At 41.5% G+C, this 21,538-nt stretch overlaps 1 protein-coding gene across 9 annotated transcripts in view; it reads left to right on the top strand.

Moving 5' to 3' along the window:
• MRPS27 (mitochondrial ribosomal protein S27) overlaps positions 1 to 21,538 on the top strand; it is a 54,549-nt gene that overhangs the window by 10,220 nt on the left and 22,791 nt on the right. The gene's annotated exons all lie outside the window — the stretch shown is intronic.

The following is a 21,538-nucleotide window of genomic DNA, read 5'->3' as shown; positions in this document are numbered from 1 at the left end:
AAAATACGTGCATCTGCTTGTCTTACAACTCACAGCTAAGGGCCTTCTTGGTAACTGCTCCTTTGTTATGGCTACCCTCCTTCTGGGCTTCTGGCATTGAATCCTGTCAAGCATATTAGTCTGAGCCACTGAACAGCTAATACAACCTCCAGCTATGATTTACATTAGAGATCCTGAAATTATAAGGAATTATGTTTGTTTACAGTTTTTCCTTCTGACACATTTTTGTTTATAATTTGGTCATAATTTAACTGAATTGGTTATATGCATATTTGCATGCGTAAGTGTAGGACTCAAGGAAGCTTGTTTCCTTAGAATGAACAGAAATGAGAATGGGCATGCTGTGGTAATGATCAAGTCAGCAAGGCTAAATGAAGTATAGTTTTGGATTTTACGCCCTTAGTACTTTATGTTCCCCAGATAAGCTGTGTAGTTCACCTTATGCATGGGTTATTAGGTTTTTCTGCAACTATTTTTGTGTTGAGTTTTCTGCTAGTGTCAGGTTGAATGCTTGCTTGCTTCAGCTCAATACATCTCAATATCAGCTTTAAGAGGGCAGTAATTCTTGCTGATCACTAAAATAAATTAGTTATTTTATGGATGGTTGCACACACATTTTGAGAGCTAGGTTTCTTGATGGAGAAAGTAACTTATTCTGTCAAAATGCATGAGAAAGCATCTTTACAAATAATATCAGGTTATTATTTGTAAATAACAATGATTGTTATTTTAATGAAGAAGTTTACTGGATGGCTGTTTTAAGGATATGCATAGTTGTAAGTGCATGACTGCATGAGACTTCAGATCCCTGATACTACTGGGGCAGTATCTGAACCTCAGAGCTTCAAGATGGAAACAAGAGAAACCCAGTTTGCTAATCCTAGCAATATCCTGTAGTGAAAAAATAAAAGGAGGAAGAAGAATCTCTCCCAGAGAGAAGGTTAGTGGAGCTTGACCAGATTCCTTCTGATCAAGATTTCATTAGTCCTGTCAGAATCTGTGGTCAGAAATCAGTTTTCCATCCTGCAACAGGTGAGATGAAAACAGGAGAAGGTAAGGCCAGTTTAAGGCAAGCCCTTGTTTTTGTTTTACAGATGTGTGCTATTAGTACCTTTTGCTAACATTCTTGAAGTTTGTAATTACATTGTGCCACACAGACTTAAGTTCTCTCTGATGGAGTCAGGCCCTGTAGGGTAAGAGATGGCAAGAGACCTGAATGCCCTGACACCAAGAGGAAAGTGTGATAGTTTAATTGCTGAGTCTCAAAATGATACAGATAAAATCCAGACAGTCAGAGTAAGATATTCATACGTAATGTATCTTACAGGTTCGTTCTTCTTGAAAACAAGAGGTTCATAGAGAGTGACAAAAAATTAGAAGCATAGAAAACATTCCATAGTAAGAGGGAGAGAATAGAATGCGAATCTCTAACATGTAAATATCCTCCTCAGTCTTCATCTGTGCCTGGTTAGTACATCAGTTTAAAATATGGGAGTTTTATCCTTAAAAACACATTCTAAAGGAAGGATTTGCAGTTCAAAATCATTACAGTTATTTACTGTTTCTCTAAGAAATAGTTCTGCGGCTGGTGAGAGTATTGTTATGCGCACATCAAATATGATCATTTGTAATTGATACAGATTTTAGTAGTCTGTGTGGAGAGAATAGAGAGGTACTGATGTGTCACATAACTTGTCAGACATGCTTTGGTTGGAATTTTTCTTGTGTGTGTCCCTGTAATGCTGCTTTGTTTTGGTGTTGCAAAATGCTTAGTCTTTCGGTGATGTTAGCATCAGTTTTCCAGGAGACTTCATTCCAGCATGATCTGTGAAACTATTCTCAAAATGCATTTATATGCAGGTAGTGAAACAGTGTAGAGGGGTCTGTAATTCATGTGAAAGTGTAAAAATTCCAATTATAACATCAGCTTCCCTCTCAAATGAAAATAAGTATGCTAGCTTCAGGAAATAGGAGATATGGTTGGTATCCACAAGGCCCTTACTATTGTTCTTTACATTTTGCACTTAGGCTGGAGTTCAAATGAAGGAGATGTTTGTAAAGATATCTCTTTGCAGCTGGGAGGATGTTTGACACAGAAGAAGTACTGCAAAATGGCCACACCATGAGACATAAAGGAGGTGGTAGAGAGGGAGAGTTAAGAAACAGAGGAGCTTTGACAAGAAATCTCTTTTTCTGGCTCAATGAGAAACACTTCACAGCACAATTTTTGTACCTTATGTGAGGAGACTAAGCTTCTAGAAAAGAGAAAGGCAGTATCAGCGAAAAGCTTTTTTGTATCTTCTAAGGTATACAAATACATTGTGAGCAAATGGCATGTAAAAAAAAAGGAGGGTAATTGTCATTGGTGATTCCCTTCTGAGGGGGACGGAGGGCCCAATTTGTTGGCCAGACCCATCCCACAGGGAAGTCTGCTGCCTCCCTGGGGCCCGGGTGAAGGACATTACTAGGAAGCTCCCTAGTCTCGTGCAGGCCTCTGATCACTGCCCGCTGCTGGTTATACAGGCTGGCAGTGAGGAGGTTGCAGAGAGAAGTCCCGAAGGGATCAAAAGGGACTTCAGAGCACTGGGGCGACTGGTGGGAGGATCGGGAGCACAGGTAGTGTTTTCCTCGATCCCGTTAGTGGCAGGGCGGAACACTGAAAGGAACAGGGAACCTCATCGGATCAACACGTGGCTCAGGGGCTGGTGCCATCGGCAGAATTTTGGCTTCTTTGACCACGGGGAGGTTTACACAGCACCGGACCTGCTGGGGACGGACGGAGTTCAGCTGTCTCGCAGGGGGAAAAGGATTCTCGCGTGTGAGTTGGCCGGGCTCATCGAGAGGGCTTTAAACTAGGTTCAAAGGGGGAAGGGGATAAAACCAGGCTCACTAGAGAAGAGCCTAGGGACCGCACGCCAATGTTGGGGGAGAAATCGGCAGCCCAGCTCAAGTGCATCTATACCAATGCACGCAGCATGGGTGGCAAACAGGAGGAGCTGGAAGCCATTGTGCAGCGGGGTAACTATGACTTAGTCGCCATCACGGAAACATGGTGGGATGAGTCTCGTGGATGGAGTGCTGCAATGGATGACTATAAGCTCTTCAGAAGGGACAGGCGAGGAAGGAGAGGCGGTGGGGTAGCCCTGTATGTTAGGGAGTGCTTCGACTGTCTAGAGCTCGGTGGTAGTGATGACGAGGTCGAGTGCTTGTGGGTAAGGATGAGGGGGAAGGCCAACAAGGCAGATATCCTGCTGGGAGTCTGTTATAGACAACCTAGCCAGGATGACGAGGCAGACGAAATATTCTACCAGAGGCTGGCAGAAGTCTCCCAGTCGCTAGCCCTTGTTCTCGTGGGAGACTTCAACTTTCCGGACGTCTGCTGGAAATACCACACAGCAGAGAGGAAACAGTCAAGGAGGTTGCTGGAGTGTGTGGAGGATAACTTCCTGACGCAGCTGGTAAGCGAGCCCACTAGGGGAGGTGCCTCGCTTGACCTGCTGTTCACAAACCAAGAAGGACTGGTGGGAGATGTGGTGGTCGGAGGCCGGCTTGGGCTTAGCGACCATGAAATGGTAGAATTCTCGATACTTGGTGAAGTAAGGAGGGGGGCCAGCAAAACCGCTACCATGGACTTCCGGAGGGCGGACTTTGGCCTGCTCAGGACACTGGTCGAGAGGGTCCCTTGGGAGACAGTCCTGAAGGGCAAAGGGGTCCAGGAAGGCTGGACGTTCTTCAAGAAGGAAGTCTTAAAGGCGCAGGAGCGGGCTGTCCCCATGTGCCGCAAGAAGAACGGGCGGGGAAGGCCACCGGCCTGGCGGAACGGGGAGCTCTGGCTGGGACTCAGGAAAAAAAGGAGAGTTTATCACTTGTGGAAGAAGGGGCAGGCAACTCAAGAAAAGTACAGGGATCTCGTTAGGTCGTGCAGAGAGGCAATTAGAAAGGCAAAAGCCCGGCTAGAACTCAACCTGGCCACTGTCGTGAGAGACAACAAAAAATGCTTTTACAAGTATATTAATGACAAAAGGAGAGCCAAGGAGAATCTCCATCCTCTATTGGATGCGGGGATGTACGTTGCCACCAAGGATGAGGATAAGGCTGAGGTACTCAACGCCTTCTTTGCCTCAGTCTTTAGTAATCAGAGCAGTTATCCTCAGGGTACTCAGCCCCCTGAGCTGGAAGACAAGGACGGCGAGCAGGATAAACCCCCCATAATTCAAGAGGATGAAGTTAATGACCTGCTACGCCACCTGGACGTTCACAAGTCTATGGGGCCGGATGGGATCCACCCGAGGGTACTGAGGGAGCTGGCAGAGGAGCTTGCCAAGCCATTCTCCATCATTTACCAGCAGTCCTGGTTAACTGGGGAAGTCCTGGATGACTGGAGGCTTGCCAATGTGACGCCCATCTATAAGAAGGGCCGGAAGGAGGATCCGGGGAACTACAGGCCGGTCAGCCTGACCTCGGTGCCAGGGAAGATCATGGAGCGGTTCATTTTGAGGGCGCTCACGAGCCATGTCCAGGACAACCAGGGTATCAGGCCCAGCCAGCACGGGTTCATGGAAGGCAGGTCCTGCCTGACCAGCCTGATCTCCTTCTATGACCAGGTGACCCGCCTAGTGGATGAGGGAAAGGCTGTGGATGTGGTCTGCCTGGACTTCAGTAAGGCCTTTGACACTGTCTCCCACAGCATTCTCCTAGAGAAGCTGGCGGCTCACGGCCTAGACAGGTGCACTCTTCGCTGGGTAAAAAACTGGCTGGACGGCCGAGCCCAGAGAGTTGTGGTGAACAGAGTTAAATCCAGTTGGCGGCCGGTCACGAGCGGTGTTCCCCAGGGCTCAGTACTGGGGCCGGTCCTGTTCAATATCTTTATCAACGATCTGGACGAGGGGATCGAGTGCTCCCTCAGTAAGTTTGCAGATGACACCAAGCTGGGCGGGAGTGTTGATCTGCTGGAGGGTAGGAAGGCTCTGCAGAGGGACCTGGACAGGCTGGATCAATGGGCCGAGGCCAACTGTATGAGGTTCAACAAGGCCAAGTGCCGAGTCCTGCACTTGGGCCACAACAACCCCATGCAACGCTACAGGCTTGGGGAAGAGTGGCTGGAAAGCTGCCCAGAGGAAAAGGACCTGGGGGTGCTGATTGACAGCCGGCTGAACATGAGCCGGCAGTGTGCTCAGGTGGCCAAGAAGGCCAACGGCATCCTGGCCTGTATCAGAAATAGTGTGGCCAGCAGGAGTAGGGAGGTGATCGTGCCCCTGTACTCGGCACTGGTGAGGCCGCACCTCGACTACTGTGTTCAGTTTTGGGCCCCTCACTACAAGAAGGACATGGAGGTGCTGGAGCGTGTCCAGAGAAGGGCAAGGAAGTTGGTGATGGGCCTGGAGCACAAGTCTTATGAGGAGCGGCTGAGGGAACTGGGGTTGTTTAGTCTGGAGAAGCGGAGGCTGAGGGGAGACCTCATCGCGCTCTACAACTACCTGAAAGGAGGTTGTAGCGAGGTGGGTGTTGGTCTCTTCTGCCAAGTAACAAGCAATAGGACGAGAGGAAATGGCCTCAAGTTGCACTAAGGGAGGTTTAGACTGGACATTAGGAGAAATTTCTTTACTGAAAGAGTGGTCAGGCCTTGGAACAGGCTGCCCAGGGAAGTGGTTGAGTCACCATCCCTGGAGGTATTTGAAAGACGTGTAGATGAGGCCCTTAGGGACATGGTGTAGTGGGCATGGTGTGTTGGGTTGACGGTTGGACACGATGATTTTAGAGGTCTTTTCCAACCTGTATGATTCTATGATTCTTTGATTCTATGTAGATGGCCTGGTAAGTTGGCTGTACGTGCATTTGCCTGAACATAAATAAGCAGAATGCTCTCAGAGTCCTGTGTTTTTCCTCTTAGCTGCTTGTAGGTTGTAACGGGGAGATTTTGATGTCTCTCCCCAATGTTGGGTGCCTCTGTCAATCTGAGGTGAAGGGTAGTCAGTTCCAAGGCCCCTACAAGGTTGGAAGATGTTCCTGGTACAAAAGGGCAAACCGTGCCTGTGGGAAGAATCAGAGGGAAGTAAATGGCATTTCCATGCTTGCTGCGTGGGTTTTCCTGAAGATGGAAGTGCCAGAACTCGCAATTGTAAGCTTTGTACAGTGGAGACTTTCCTTATCGTGTGTGAGACAGAACATAGTTTCAAAAAGTAGTATTCTGGAGCATTACCATAATGCAGTTAGGGTCCTGAAATACAATATACGTATTATATTTAGACCTGTTTCAACTTTCCATCCTTCTAAAGCAGTGGATCTCCAGCCATACTGTCTCCACAGAGGATCTTGAGCTCTCAAGAATAGCTATGTGGAAACTGCTACGCTACATTGTGGAACATGTCAGTAAGATGGTAAAGGCCATTTTGAGGCATGACGTCATCTGCTTTGAGTGCTCCTCTTTTTGTTCTCCTCTGAATACCTCCCCCCCTCTGTTAATTGTCAGACTTTAAAAAATCCTTTCATCTCCTAGGATCCCAGCAGAAACTCTAATCAGAATGCAGAGCACTTTCAGCCAGATCAAAGACGGGCAGTTCGCCTTACTTTGTCCTGTCTCACTGAGATGTCACTATTTCTCATGTCAGGGTGTTTTTCATATGATAGAAACGTTAACATAATGGAAAGAGGTTTTGTGGTGAGGTAATTCTGCTGATTCTGTATGTAGGTTTTATGCCAACACAGATTTTCAATGTGTTTGAAAGCAACTGGGGAAGTTTTATGTTGAAATTCCTCGGGAGGATTTTTAATTGCCTTAAACCTATGACCCACTGTGTAGAAAAAAGTATACACACTGCCTGTAAAATGTAAATGTTTGTGTGTGTATGTACTCTGCAAATTCTTGCACAATCTACCTGCATTTTTTCATTGCCCTTCCTTGATTGATAATTGTTTTTTTGGAAATGGAGTTATTTCTGCAGATTTCAGGATTGATTACCTGGAGTCAGTACTTGTGATTATAATCACAAAATGGGACAATAGCGAACTATTAGAACTTATTCTTAGATATGCTGCTATATCTTTCATGGTAGCAAGTTACAGTTTTGAGGCCTGATTTCAGCCATTAAATCATTTTGGGACTATAGTGGTCTCCGTATGTATGAAATTGTGCTTATTCCTTGTAATGCCAGTGTATCGGTAGTGAGTCCAACATCACATGCAAAGTAAGTTTCACCTGCACTGTCTGTGTCTGCATGTCTGTTCTGTGGGTGCAGAAGCTGCAGGTTTTGATACTTTCATGCCAATCAAGCAGTTTAGCATCTGAAAATGTTCAGTCAGTTTTAAGTATTGCTTGTAATAATGATCACAAGGGACCAAAAAAAATCTTACTCCTGAAAGGTACTTTGCATGGCATTCATTCCCACTAATATGATATTTTGTTTCCATATATAAATCTACAGGATGTAATGAATACGATTAACCTGTTCCAGCACAAATAGAAAAAGGAGAAGAGATGTAGGCACAATCCTACAACATATTTAATTCTTCCTTTGAGATGTTTTCATTGTCCTAAGGCTGTCGCTGACATAATCAGTTCATCAGGTCTTGGCTTTCGTTCCCTCCAGAGAAATATGTGGGTAAAAAAAAAAGAGATATAAAAATAAGTGAGTCAGAAATATCTGCCTATTATTCAAGTTATGCAGCAGTTACATTTTGAAATGATATTGAGAAGAGGTGGAAGCATCTGAGAGAAAAATACACTTCATAGCCAGAATGATATGTCTTACCAGTTTGGACAGCTGCCTCAGCTAAGCAATCCAAAATAACTTCATTTGCAAAAGATCTGGGCTGTTCTTTGGCAGGTTGGGAGACACAAGGAAGGGAAGCACCACAGAGATTTACCTCGTTAGAATGTTCCAGTAATTTACACGTGAATGACAAAATACCTGTGTTTAATGCTCTTGTATTATGGTGGCCAGTGTGTGATGCTGCTTCATGGGAGGAACTGTTGGTCACTGTCCAAGCCAGGGCTGTCAGATGTAAGCGTTCTGTCTTAGAGACTCCAGTGCTCTTGTGGCTCCAGGATTCACTCATTTCTGCAGAGGGGCACATTTGCTTACTCGCCTTGTCATCTTTCACAGTTTCTCTGTTGTCATTGTCTGTCCATGGTTTGTCAGAGTCTGAGTTATAGGAATCTTTGGAGAAAACAAGTAGCAACTACATTTCAGAACCCAGAGCCAAATTTCAGCAAGCCTAATCCTGTAACTACATCTCATTCAAGTGAGTGTGCTCAGTCAGTGTAACTGCTGTAAAGTGGGTGAGAATCATCAATAAAAATAAAACACTGAAAAGCATTCAGAAAAATGGCTTCTTGTAACACAGGCCTTTGCAGTCATCTGCTTTTCATAGTTCATCTGTCTTTTTGTGTATACGCTTTCCTTTAAGCTTGGCAGAAGCTGGACAAGAGTTTTCTAGGCACTGCATATAAAAGCAGAAAAAGTTGGAAGACTTCCTTTAACACTAATCTTTTCTTTTTTTATGGTGCCAACACTAAAGGGATAAGTGTTTGGATTTTAAAAACCTTTCTATTTAAAACCAGGGAAAAAGAAAGATTCTTCCACAAACAGAATGCATAGATCAACCTTAGGGGACAAACCCGCCCCCCCCAATATTTCTGGAGTAGGTAGAAAGATAAAGCCAGTCAAGATTCAGAAATGGAAAGAACTGACTCAATCCACACCCCATGTAGGTACATTTTTCATTCAGTATTGGGAGAAAGGCTTTCATTCTTGCAAGAAGAGAACATTAGCAGAATTTTCATATCTTTCAACCAGCATCTTTCTTGCCAACAGCTTAAACCATTTTGTTTAGAAGATAGTGTTGGAAATAGACTGAAATACAATGTGAACAGTAAGTATTTAGGACCAGATCTCGAATGTTGTACTCATTATATGTTGAAGGAGAAAAGGCAATTTTGTCTAGGAATTTGACTCATACTCACCTTAAAGGTCAATTTTGTTATATCCGATAGCATTCTAAAGGTCGTTTCATAAATTCCTGCACCAGCAAAAAGCCTGTCTGGAGGCAGATCTTGCATTGTATTTTAGAAATACTGAAAGTCTAGACAGAGGTTAAATTGCAGCCAAAAATGTAAAGAGCAAGCTGTTATGTGAATACAAATGACCAGGACAGAGTAAAGCCCTTTATAAGCTTCAGGATTTAAAACACAAACATATGCAGAGATTTATTCCTTTGCTAGCTTTGGTGACTAGTAGTTGTAAAGATACACTTGAGAATTAACCCCATCCGGCTTCCCCTGAAAGGAACTTCAGTTTCCATTATAGCCCCTGAGCAGTAACGGCAGCCAGAGCCAGGCAGCAGCTCCAAACCCATGTAAACAGAAGAAAAAATCATATAAAATTATTGTTTCTGTTGAGTTCCCTCTCTTACAGCTTTCCGAAGTAGTGTTAGACAGTACAGCAATCTTTTCCCTTTAAATAATGTTGAAGATGGCAACTACTAGGATAAAAACCTGAATTTTTATTAGGCTTACAACCATGCCCAGAGCTGCTGTGATGCCTTCTTTGGGAACTGCTAACTTGGTGGTTATTGTATCCATCAACCTAAATCATTCCCTTATGGTGCAAGTGTTTATTCCTTTTTGAATCAAAATAAATACAGCAGAGAAAATAATGATGAGCTACATTGCTACGGAATAATCTTAACATGCTGTAGTCCAGAGCTGTCTTATTACAGAAAGGTTGATTAGAATTAGAATTATTTGAGTTGTTGAATTTGATCTCAATTTAAATCAGCAAGTAAGAAACCTTAATTCAAGTAAAAAACTTCAATCATGTTTCATGTTTATAGTTTTATTTATCTTTCTAAAGAAAGCCTTATTGGTTTTTGGTAACCCTTTAAACCGTTTCGATTTTCTTTGGAATGATGGTACTAAATTTGGAACCATTTTTTTACTGAGCAAGAAGACCATCCTTGGTACTTAGGTACTTACAAGGTTAACAGGTATTTATTTACAGGTTTAATTTATATATTTGATTATCTTTAAAAAAAGAGAGAAGTGTTTACCAGAGTGCTATTTTTCATTGATGTGGACAACTCTCTTGAGAAAGAAAATTGAATTGAAGTATTACTTTTCTGCAAATGTACATTTTTAATGATCATGCAACAGTCATTAAAAATTCTGGTTTCAGTTGCTTACTAGTAACTTTCTCTAGTCTGTGGTATCCTGCTGGTAAAATTAGCTGTAAAATACATGTTTCTTGAGGGAAGAAAGATACTTAATGCAAATTGTTGAATTCGGTGGGGGGGTATGTGAGCAGTGTATTTCAAATAGAAATTCTGTTAATTTTTTGTTAGCTTTAACTTATTGAGTCACACTGCTCAGTAGCACTGAATTGTGGCATGAGCAAAAGTGGGGGTAGCCATTCAAATGAAGACGTTAGGCCATTTTAACTTCATCTATCTTCACACATCATGTATAAAATAACAAAATAGTCTAAAAATGGGAGAGCATTTATCCTATACTTTGGGAAATACAGGTTTTTGTGCTACTGCAACCAGCATGTACTCAAAATGCTGAACAGTTTAAATGTCACAAGACAGAGGAGTAAGTACAAACTCAAAAGGCTTCCAAATCAGGCAGAAAATTTCTTAGGAATGTCAGTGGTTGTGATTACTTTATTGTAATCAGTAGTAAAAGAGAGAATAAAGGCAATTTATGAGATAAGTTACGTTGTTGATTTATTGCCATTAGCGATGGTTTTCTATAGGGTGAATCGGGGTGTTCATGGCTTAGATGGACTGTGCAAGCAACTATCGATCCGCTTCTGATAAGATGAGGACAAATACTTTATTGAAAATGGATTTTTAAGAACAGGATGAGTATTTAGAGCTTGGACATGGTTTGGACTTTGTCAATTTTATTCTGGAAAAATTTAAGTTAGGAGCTGGAGAGGAAAGATACGCAGAAAGTAGTGTTGGCTCTCTAGTGTCCTGATGTTGGCTATAGGAGTTGCATAACAGCCACAGCTATTGTGTTGAAAATATATCTTGGGTTGAGCGTACATGTTGTAAAGCTGATCCACTTACCTGGGTTTACTCAGGATTTTCTGTTTTAATTGTTCTCTCTTATTTGTAACTAAAAGTAATGCTTACAAGAAAGTGGGACTGGAGATCTGCTAAGAATGTGAAATGTTTTGAAACATTCCAGGCCATATTACACTGTAAGTTAGCATGGAAAGGGATTTGTGTCTATCTGTCTTTCTATTGTTTTTTTTTTTTCTTTACTATGTTTGAAGAAAAGTTTCTCCAGGAGACTAATATGAGTGCTAATAATACCTGTACAGGCAGTTTCATGACACTGTTGGTTTTGTACCATGGAAACAGTATCAGCTCTGGCTCTCTGACATTCCACTGCATGAGAATTCCCGTTCTGCACCACCTTTGTTAAGAAGATTGTCAGTGTGGTTGAATGATGGCAAGTCACATGGTTTTATAGAGTAGATATAGGCACTGAGGACAAAGGCACTGAAATATTTTTTCCTGTGTTACCTCAGCCAACATATGTAATACAAGGTTCATGTGCATTTTCAGTGAGAACAACTCTTCATTTTACTGTATACAAGGAAAAATCCATATGATCTTAATTTTAAACAAATTGTTGTTGTATATAAGCTTGCTGTGTTCCACAGGGCATGTAAGATGAACAGAGTCTGATCAAGTACGTAAAAAAGGCCTACACCATCTTATTGGACTTCCTAGTAGTCAAGAAAAGTGTTCTGTGAAGACATTCAACTTAGTAATATGATCCAGTAGAATATCTGTTGAGTTGTGCTCTGAGAATATCTGTCATTTTTACGCATGTTGCTGCATAGTATCTAGTAACAGCAGATGTGATGCAAGTTCCAGGAAGTGAAAGCCTTTGGAAATGGAAAGAACGTTAAGATGACCATGATAAAGGATGAAATAATGTACGACAGGTATAGATCTGATCTTCTTTGGTTCTATTACACACCATTGTAGTCAAAATGGTTATAACAAAATCAAAATTACGGTGACAGGGAGGAGAGACACCTACGTTGGCATACATCTTTCTTTAGCTTATAAATGATTGGGAATGTTAATTTTCAAATAGCTGGCTGTTTTTATTTACAGAAATGGATGTTTATGCTGTTGTAGGATTGAAAATGTTTGGTCAGGAATCAGTTATTGAGACATTTAGAAAATTATCTGATTGTATCCATCAGGCCGTAGATTTCTTTTTGGCTCCGGTAATAAAAAAGTTTGAAGAGCCAGCTTATGTTGCTTGATTCCAATGGTTCATTTTTTCTAAATACTTTCATCTTCTTCAGAAATGTCCAAAAACATTAGAGTGCAGAACAAAAATGAAAGTAAGCAAGTACATTTATTCAACTTGTATGGCTCCTTATTTCTGCATATACATTTGTGCCTGTGAGAAAGTGTTATACTCCCTAAGGGGAAAAGAAGCTTGTATTGCAAACAGACCCACAAAACAATGCTTTGCTGAAATTGAGTAGAGGTACCGAAGGTCATAGTTTAACACTTTCCTGAGGTGATTTCTGATGTTATTACTCTCTCTCTTTGTTTTCCAGAAATGGGAAATTAAGGTGCAAATTTCTGAATGTAAGATGCTTAGTAGCAAAGTGAAAGAAACAGTTATTCAGGGTGCCTACTTTTGGGGGTTTGGGGTTTTTTTTGTTGTTTTAATGCTGCTTTAATAGTGAGCTATTTTTAAAGCTGCATGCTCCAGATAACATATCTATACTGTCTGCTGGAATGAGGCCAGTTGCATTTTCAGTGCTTCTCTGTACCAAGCACTCCAGTCACTCTGCTCAGCTACCTGCAACTGTTCCTTCTGGCAGAGTCCCTATTACCTCTTTTTCTGTTTCTGTCCTTTACTTGGTAAATCTTTGGTTCCTAGGCAAAATAATCAAAATAATCCCTTCCTTATTCTTTTCTTTTTTTTTTGGAGGGGTGGGGGAAGCAGGGGCAGTGTTAGGACAGAATGGTTCAGGGGAAGCTTAGATAGAAGCCCAAGCCCCCCCTGTCAGCTGATTATATCCCCTTACCTATTTCCTAAAATCCTGGTGTATCCCCTGTCCGTGAAGGAGAATGTCCCCAGGCTTTTCAGCTGCCTCCCTGTCTCCCCTTTGCTACATCAGTTTGAAAGCCTGAGGGGCTCTGTTAAATGTGGAGTTGGTCATTTCAGGAATAACGCTGCAGCAGTTCTCAGCAGTTGATTTCCATCTTCACCACCCAGACAGATTTTGTGGGATGCTGGGCTGCATATCCTTGAAAGGTGCTGGAGTTGTCCTTGCCCAGCTTTAGTCTAATTAATGATCCATGTGCATGTGTGGTGTGTCTGCCAGGTCCTCAGTGGATTGAGGCAGGTCCCTGGTGGCTGGGGAAACTGTGTGTTGTCTCACCATGTGAATCAGGTGAGGATTTGACCCAGGATCTGGTTCAGGGAGCATTTAAACAGCCAACAAAGAATGCTTTCTTGGGTTTGTTGTTAAAATTGGAAAGGGGTATACAAGAGAGCAGCTGGTAGAAATTCCTGTTTTCTCAGCTGTAAATGTAGACACAATAAACATTCCTTCTTTCTCTTGCTGAAAAATGAACGGGGATTTTGATCCTCTCCTCCCCCCTTCACTGTAGAGCTTGTCAAGCTGAAAGCGCAGGGATTTGCAAGCAGATTTGCACCTTTATGAGTAATATCTTTTTCCAAGAATTGATGTGGATATAAAGCTGGCTTTAATCTCTAAAGCCAACTTTATGACCATTCTCTTTAAATTGTCATTTATTTAATTCTGATCTCTCCTCTTTCACTACTGTTTTCATTTAACAAGGGGGAAAAATACTCCTTTCTTCGGTCTAATCAGCCACTTTCTACTTAGTTCCATTAGGGAGTGAGAAGAGCAGGGCTAAATCCAGCCACAAGCAAAATAGATAGTCTCTGGCAGCAGACAGTGAGGAGTAAAATGGACAACCCACTCCCCTCCCTTGCCTACGCTGCCTGTGCCAAAGCTCTGACAAACCAGACTGGCTGCTGGTGCATATAACTGGGGGTGGACAAGGTATAGCAGCGAGAGCATGACAGAGGACCATTTGCCGCAGGAGTGGTATGGTCTGCTTTCTCTGCAAAGGGGTTTCTTTTTTTGTCTTCCATTGAAGTTACTGTCCTGCAGAGATCACCCCTTTTCGCAGCGTTTCCCTTGTCCAGGTTAAATCATAAAGCAGCAAGTTCATCTTATGTAAGATACTATTGTGTTCTTTTGAAAGTCATGATTCATTGGAGAAATAAAATAAAAAAAGCTGGACTGAAACTCATCTGGTACATAATTGCACATAATTGCAGTGTTTTCCCCCCTCTTCTGTCTTCTCTGTTCTCCTGTGCAGTGGGTAACCTGACATGCATAAGCCTCCTATACTGTGAGTGCCCTGGAGAACTGGATGCTCAGTTTGGAGCCTGAATACAAGATCTGACTAGGCTACTGCAGCAAGGCAAAGTGGCAGGGCGTCCTGGCCTTGCATCATGCACTGATGCTCATCAGCAGAAGTGAAGCCAGTAGTGGGTTATATTTATAACAAACAGTCTTGGCTGTATTCCTGTCTCAAAAGGAGAGGAACTACAAAATATCCCTTTGCATTTTGAAATCCTCTGCCTGTTTTGAGTAGCACAACCTCATTTTACTGTGCAGCTTGTACCTGCCTACACAAGGGAACATTTGTCCTACAGTACATGCAGTACTTAAAGTGAGGTTCCTACTGTCTCTGTCTTTAAATAACAGATCTGATGGTACAGTATTTTTCTGAAAATAATAAAAGTAAAACAATCACAAAACTGGTAAGAGACCACAAATTGTTTATCCTTGATTTGCTTACTGGTCCATATGCTTGACATCATATGCAATGGCATAAAGGACACTTCTGTGTCCTGGGCTTGGAAGAAGTTAGATACGCTAGGAGATATGCTATCTAGAAGTTAGCCTCTGAGGTACTTTGATTGGGTAACTTACTGCGGTTAGGGAATAGTTAAAAATGTATCATGAAGGACTTGAGGACTTTTGTTTTTCATTGCTAAAAATATTTTTCTTAGGAAAACACATGGTTGGAAGAACAAAAATATACCAATAAGCTGTTGCTCATTGAGACATGACATGAAATGTAGATGGATTCATGGAGGACTGCCTGGTAGCCAAGACCTAGCTATGCACCTATGGTTTACTTTTTGGAAATGGTTACCTTTTTGACAGCAGCTGTGGCTGAAACAAGAGGTGAGCATCAGATGTTTTGTCCCCTCTGTTGCAGGTGTTTATGCTTAATATGTAAACCTTGTTTACGTTGACAGCTTATCATGTAGCTCTGCCTCCCCTTTACTCATGGGGTGCAGAAGTTCAGCAATGCACAAGGAAATCGGACTCTAGCAGTGAAGAATGAAAAGGGCACAGGTAGTAGGTCAAAATTAGGTTAACTTGAAATGTGGGACTATGGCAGCAAATCTGAAAAGGTGAAACCTGAACTGTGCAAATCCAGTTTTTGAAGTGTTTGGCAGCAAATGTAAGGTTTGGCTCTTCCCTTGCTTAAGTTGGCTACTAAGATCCATTCATGCCAGCACCTTCGTTTTGCTTAGGTTGCGTGTGGTGTGAAACTGAACAACTTTGCAGAATAAATGGCTTGACTCATATGCTTCTGTTTTGCAGCCTTTGATACTCAAGCCAGAGGAATACATCACATATAATCTGTGCAGGTTCAACTGTGATCAAACTGAAAAGTGTCAAGGGTTGTGTCAGTGGGTGTAATGTTACAGTAGTTTGAAGCTAGTGCGTGATGTGTTTCTGGGAGATACTTTGTGAAGCATAAAGAATTTGAGTAGAATAAATGGAAAATGCAACATCGTTACAATGTGGACTCCCCCCTCTCAGTGAATTAGGTCGCTGACAAAATTATGTTAGTTTTGTCTCAGATTAAATTTAGGCTGTATATCAGGCACCATTAAAAAGTTATTGTTTGCAAATACTGTAATAGCAATGTCTAGTTACAGGCTGGGGGGTTTTCCTGCTCTTAAAATAAGAAGTCATTATTGGCTTTTCTTGACAGCGATTTTTATGCATACCCATAAAGTGTTCCTTTTTAATATAATGTGAAAGTGGTGTACTGTCATAGTTTAAGCTTAGCGCTAGAAGGCAGAAACTCCTGAACGCTGATCCTAACTGATTCAGTTCCCTGTGACACTGAATGAACTATTGTAAAACTTGGAGTTGCTCTCTTGTCAGCTTGAAAAGTCTTTGGTGCTACGTCTCTGTCCAGCTTGGTTAATGGTTACTGGAACACAGGCTTCGCTGTGGCATCTCTGCAATAGTTGATGGCTAAGAGATGGAGGTTTTCTAAAGCATCTGAAGTCATTTATTTATTTTTAAAAATGAAACATCTAACTAGCTTTGAAGCAATTTATTCCCTAAAATCATACAATCTTACAGATAACCTTGGTTGAAGAAAGCCCATGACATAAGTACTATTTGGTACCCAGGTTTTAAACTTACTTCCAATATGCAGCTAGTGGGAACTAGCTTTCTGCTAGAAACTGACTTTCTGGCAGTCTTCAGCAGGGGATCTCTCTCACTCTGCAAAGTGAACCAGGTACAAAGGTGATTTCAGCAACTGCAAATTACAAACAGGCTTTCACAAACATTTCTTTTTCGTTTTTAAAAATTAATCTAGTTGATAATTTGTGTACCAGCTTTCAGACAGGTGGAGAATTAATTGAAGTAATGGCGGGCATAGCTGGGCTAGTAAAATGGTAACAATCAAATCAGAACTTTGCTTATATATGCCATTTTTTACAGCCTTTGTGTTAATCAGTTTTCGGAGACATGAGTAAAGATTCCAGCAGAACTGACCGTTTGTTGAGCTTTAATACAGAAAGTTTTAACCTGATACACTTAGAAATTGCTGAGATTCAAAAATCTCCCCAAAGCAAGAAATGTAGTGTGTTGTGCGGTTCTTAATTTCTCTCTGTATGTTTTTGTATGCCAGGATACCAGGAAAAGATATAATTAATGGAAGAGTTGGTTTTAAGTTAGACTTTACTGTGGTTGCATGGGGACAAGGAAAGGCACTAGAGAGTATCTTATCAGAGTCACTATAGCAACAGCTCATCCCATCATTCACCGTGTTTTTCTCAGCCTATGATACTCTCTATTCAATCACTAGATTATTAACGGCATTCATATTCAAAACCAGTCATTTCAACTGTAAGCCCAAAAGTATTCTTAACTGAGAGAAATTCTAGGAGCTGTGTCCTTTACAGTCAACAGTTTGGGGGAAAGTTGGGCTTTTTACTATTGTTGTTATTATTATGACAAGGCTTTTTCTTGTTAACTGTTGCTCTTTGAATGAATTTCAGCTTCATGGTGAAAGTAGTATGGATTCTTCATGTGTGTAAGCAGAAAATCTGATTTTCCTGCCTGTCTTTTCCAAAAGGAGTGGGAGAGATGGAGCGTATTGGGTAACAAGACGCTCTATTATCCTAGGAAGAAGGGAAAAATAGAAATACTATATTAAAGTGTCTGTTTATTTGGTTTCTTTCATTGGGGATATAGCTCTAAGCAACAAGAAGTGAAGCAAATTTCCCGTGCTGTTCACCTCATCATTCTGTTTTGACCAAGGAATAAAGCCAAAAAGGGGATTGCTTGTTCCATAGTTCGCATTTGAAATAAAACTTCTGAATGTCGATAAAATGACCCGGTTTTATTTTCTGCATGAAACTAAACCGGGCACCACCACCTTTTGTCGGTAGTGGTATTTGCACCATCACAATGCTTTTTTTCTCTACCAGTCACACTGGGGATCCCCAAATGGCCAGTTTTAGCTTTACGGAGCTAGCTGGCAACCTTCCCTTTAACCTGTCTTGTTTAAATACTATGCTTAGTTGATACTGGATTTTTAAATCTTAAGACCTTTAGTTTCTACCTAGACAAGGCCTGTGACTGATGTCCTATTTTGTCAGGTTGAGGCATATGGAGCACCTTCAGCCAAGCTGATACAGAAGAAATCCTGACTCATGTTCTTTTGAGAAGCGAACTTCCATTGGTGTCTTGCTGAGGAGTGCATAGTTATGGAGCATTTTGAATGGCTAGAGGAGGTTTTTAGGAAACATATTTAACAGCCTGGAAGAGTTTTCCAGGAACAAAGAGTGTACTGAGAAGCAGTATGTTGTTTGAGCCTGGGCTTTGCGTTTTCAGTCTGGTTATGAACTTATTATAAGGCTCAAGGCATTCAAGGCGAGCCTGTGGGGTACTTAAGTTGATCGAGTTGTCTGAAGGATTCCTCCTCTCTGTGCTTTGCAAATGATTCTAGAGGGGTTCAAGGCTGCCTGGTGTAACCTGATGGCAGAAGGTTGGAAGAGCTGCTCCACCCCAGTTCTGTTATGTTCACTGCCTGTGGATGGAAGGACAGATAAATAATTCAGGTACTTTTCAGTGCCAGGAATCCCAATAAATTGCTTCAAACTTTGCTGTAGGCTCTGGATCTGTTGCTGTTACTGTTTCTTTTGTGGTGGCTCATATGTCTATTTATGTGTAAGCAAAGCATTTCTTTTGTGCTGCTGTAAACTGCTTCTCCATTCATACATTGTTTTGAAATTTGTAACATTTATCTAGGATTTTGCAGCTATATGATGATACTGTTTTTGCTTTTTAACATAATAAGGCTGTTCCTTGTGTTTTACTCACAAAGGTGCCTTAAATCCTTCAAAAGGAAGAAGAGCATTTAGTGATACAAGAGGTTGACAACAATGGGCAGAAATGCTTGTATCAGAAATTCAGCTTGTCATTTGTTAATCAACTCTAATAACTGGCTGTCAAAGTAGCTAGGTCAGTAAAGGATAAACTAGATCCTAGCCGCTATATGGTTGATTGCTGTATGTGATAGTCATTGTTAGAATGAGACTTTGCAAAGCTGAACTTGCTGTGGAGGAGTGTGGTTTTGAGCAATGCAGTAGCTACTCTGAGACTACTGAATGGGGTTAAACTACGAAAATGGCGAATTCTGTCCCTTCAGTTGTCAGGAGAGGGTGGTTACCAGGGTGATATTCTGAGACTTGCTAAATGACTGCATAGTATGTACTTCTACCCAAAATACCTCCTCTCCCAGATCTGGTCCTTTTACCAAGCATAAGGGTTAAGAAACAGGTAAACCTGTACCATTGGGGTGGGCAGAAATAAAAGCTGAATATGGTATAGCTAGAAAGCAAGACCCAATACTAGAAGTACTCTTAAAGTCTCCTGTACAGCCTTGATGTTTGACTGTGCTTCTGTAGTTTCTCCATATCTAAAAACTGATCGTTTGGGCCTGTTTTGAGGCTGCATTCATCTGTGGTGTTAAAGCTCTGTGCAAAGCTCGTGAACAAAAGACACCGTGCAAGAAATATGCATTCATGTGGAGGTGGAGTGAGCCTAATTTAGAAGAATTAATTTTCTGGTCAAAGCAATCAAGATCTAAATTAGTTTAAAATCAAAGATCAGGGAAAGTAAATAAAAATTAAAATAGAATAAGGGCTGTATGTGGGATTTCTTCAGGGAGTCTGCAAACCGCTTCTCTTCTTGTGTAAAAGCACAATTCTGCCTCAGCATTAGACTATCCTCTGTTATAGTTGACTAATGGTCTAATTTTTTAAACCTGTCCTGTTACTGCTTTTGATACTTGATTTCTTATATGAGTTTTTTATTTCAACACAAAAGGAAGGTGTTCCTTCTGTTTTTGCTTGAGTGTAGGCAGTTAATGCATGAGATATTTCCTATAGGAAATGTTTATATGTGAAATTTTTAAAAGGATGCATACAAAGAAAGGTGTAGGCTAAGATGCAGGCAAAGAAGTTTTGTTCATGTTTAAAAGGAAATTCAATCAACAAAGATTTTTTTCAGTGCTGTTGCCTTTGACGCTGACACATGAGCAGTGCCTCTGGGTCCATTTAAAATGCAGACGATTTTTCCCAAGGCCTGTGGCTTGAAATGACAAACAAAGGGAGAGTTTTGGGTGACGTTTCCTTAGCCTTCCAGTTTCCAAGCTAAGCCTGTCTGGAATCCATTTGATCATTATGCACTGTAGCTTAAAAAATGTGCCTGGGAAGAAAAAAACATGGTGTTGCCAAGGAGCTTCACAGCCCTGTATGACTTGTGTAAAATGTGGAGTGGCTTTGGATTCATTCCATTGAGAGAGCTTCTTCCTGGCTCACAGACACATTTCTTACGATATTTATTCATTTTAAGTCTCCTTACATTTTGCTTCAGGACTTTTTAGAATTTTAAGCAGATGAGAAGAAATCTGGCACTCTCCCCTCCTGATTAAAGCAAGTTAACATACAAACACGTATTTCTCTCTAGTTCTAAAAGAGGTAAGAAAGATCTGAAGTATAGGTGGAAGAAATTTGTTTCAGTGACTACCACTAGATAGGTTACTTCCTTTCCTGGACTAGATCCTACAAGGGGACTAGCAACATGTGAAACCTTTTTGGTTTTAACTCTGAGGAAAGCACAATAACACATCTAAATGATGTATATTGGAAATAACGGAAGAATGGGGATTGCTCAGTGTCCTTTTGTTGTTAATTTCTCCACTTCCTTGCAATGTGGCAGAAGATGGTACAGGAGTCTCTAAAGCATAAGAACAGAGAAGAACGTTATATTACAAGAGGTTTTATTTAAGGAGTTGGTTTTATGGATGGTAATGCAAAGTTAGCAAAGAAAAATGCAGGTGAAATTTTGAAAGTCTTGAAGAAATCTGGAGGCCTAAGAGATCATACAGTTCTGTGCACTGGATGTGTAGATCATTACGAAATACTTTCTCATTAGGTCAGACAAAGCTGGAGAAAGGAAGGGGGCTCTTCTTCCTGTTTCACAGATGGGGAAAAAGAAAAAATAGTGTATTGCACAAGGATACCCTCTGGAATTGGATCGACCTTTAAGAAAGCCACAGAGTGCAAAAGGGAGCTTCTGATCAGCTTAGCAAAGAAATAGAACAGATCTACTGAGCTGTTCCTGGTAGTGTATTACTTCTGCAGCACTTGCTCTTCTGTAATCCAGCAAATTTTCCTTCACTGTCTTCCTCATTTGTGACTGTCCCCAAAGCAATGAACTTCCCTGTACCAATGTTCCCCTGTAGGGAAAAGAATACAGTCCAGCATCTTGGTGCTTCTGTTTGCTCTCAGGGTTGCTGTATTACTTCCCTTGAGAATTCAAGGTATGTGAAAGCAGCACAAAGAGTGCATCACCACTTGATGGCACCAAACAAATTTGAAAGACCATTTAAAATAAATAAATAAAGAAGGAAAGCAACTCAGCTTTTCTGCAGTGTGGGAAGGCACCAATAGAAGTCAGTCATGCTTGCTGTGTTAGTAGCGCACTCCATAAAGCACTCTCAGCATCTGATAAACTTTTCCATTGTTCAGTTTCTTTAACACAGCACGAGTACTTCAGCACTGTTACAAATAATGAGCAGTAGGGCCTTGTGCAGGAAATTAGTAAACTGAAAATGTATT

This window comes from Calonectris borealis, chromosome Z, assembly GCF_964195595.1.
Source record: "Calonectris borealis chromosome Z, bCalBor7.hap1.2, whole genome shotgun sequence".
In the NCBI taxonomy this organism is placed as follows: domain Eukaryota; kingdom Metazoa; phylum Chordata; class Aves; order Procellariiformes; family Procellariidae; genus Calonectris; species Calonectris borealis.
This window is presented reverse-complemented; position numbering and strand designations above follow the sequence as displayed.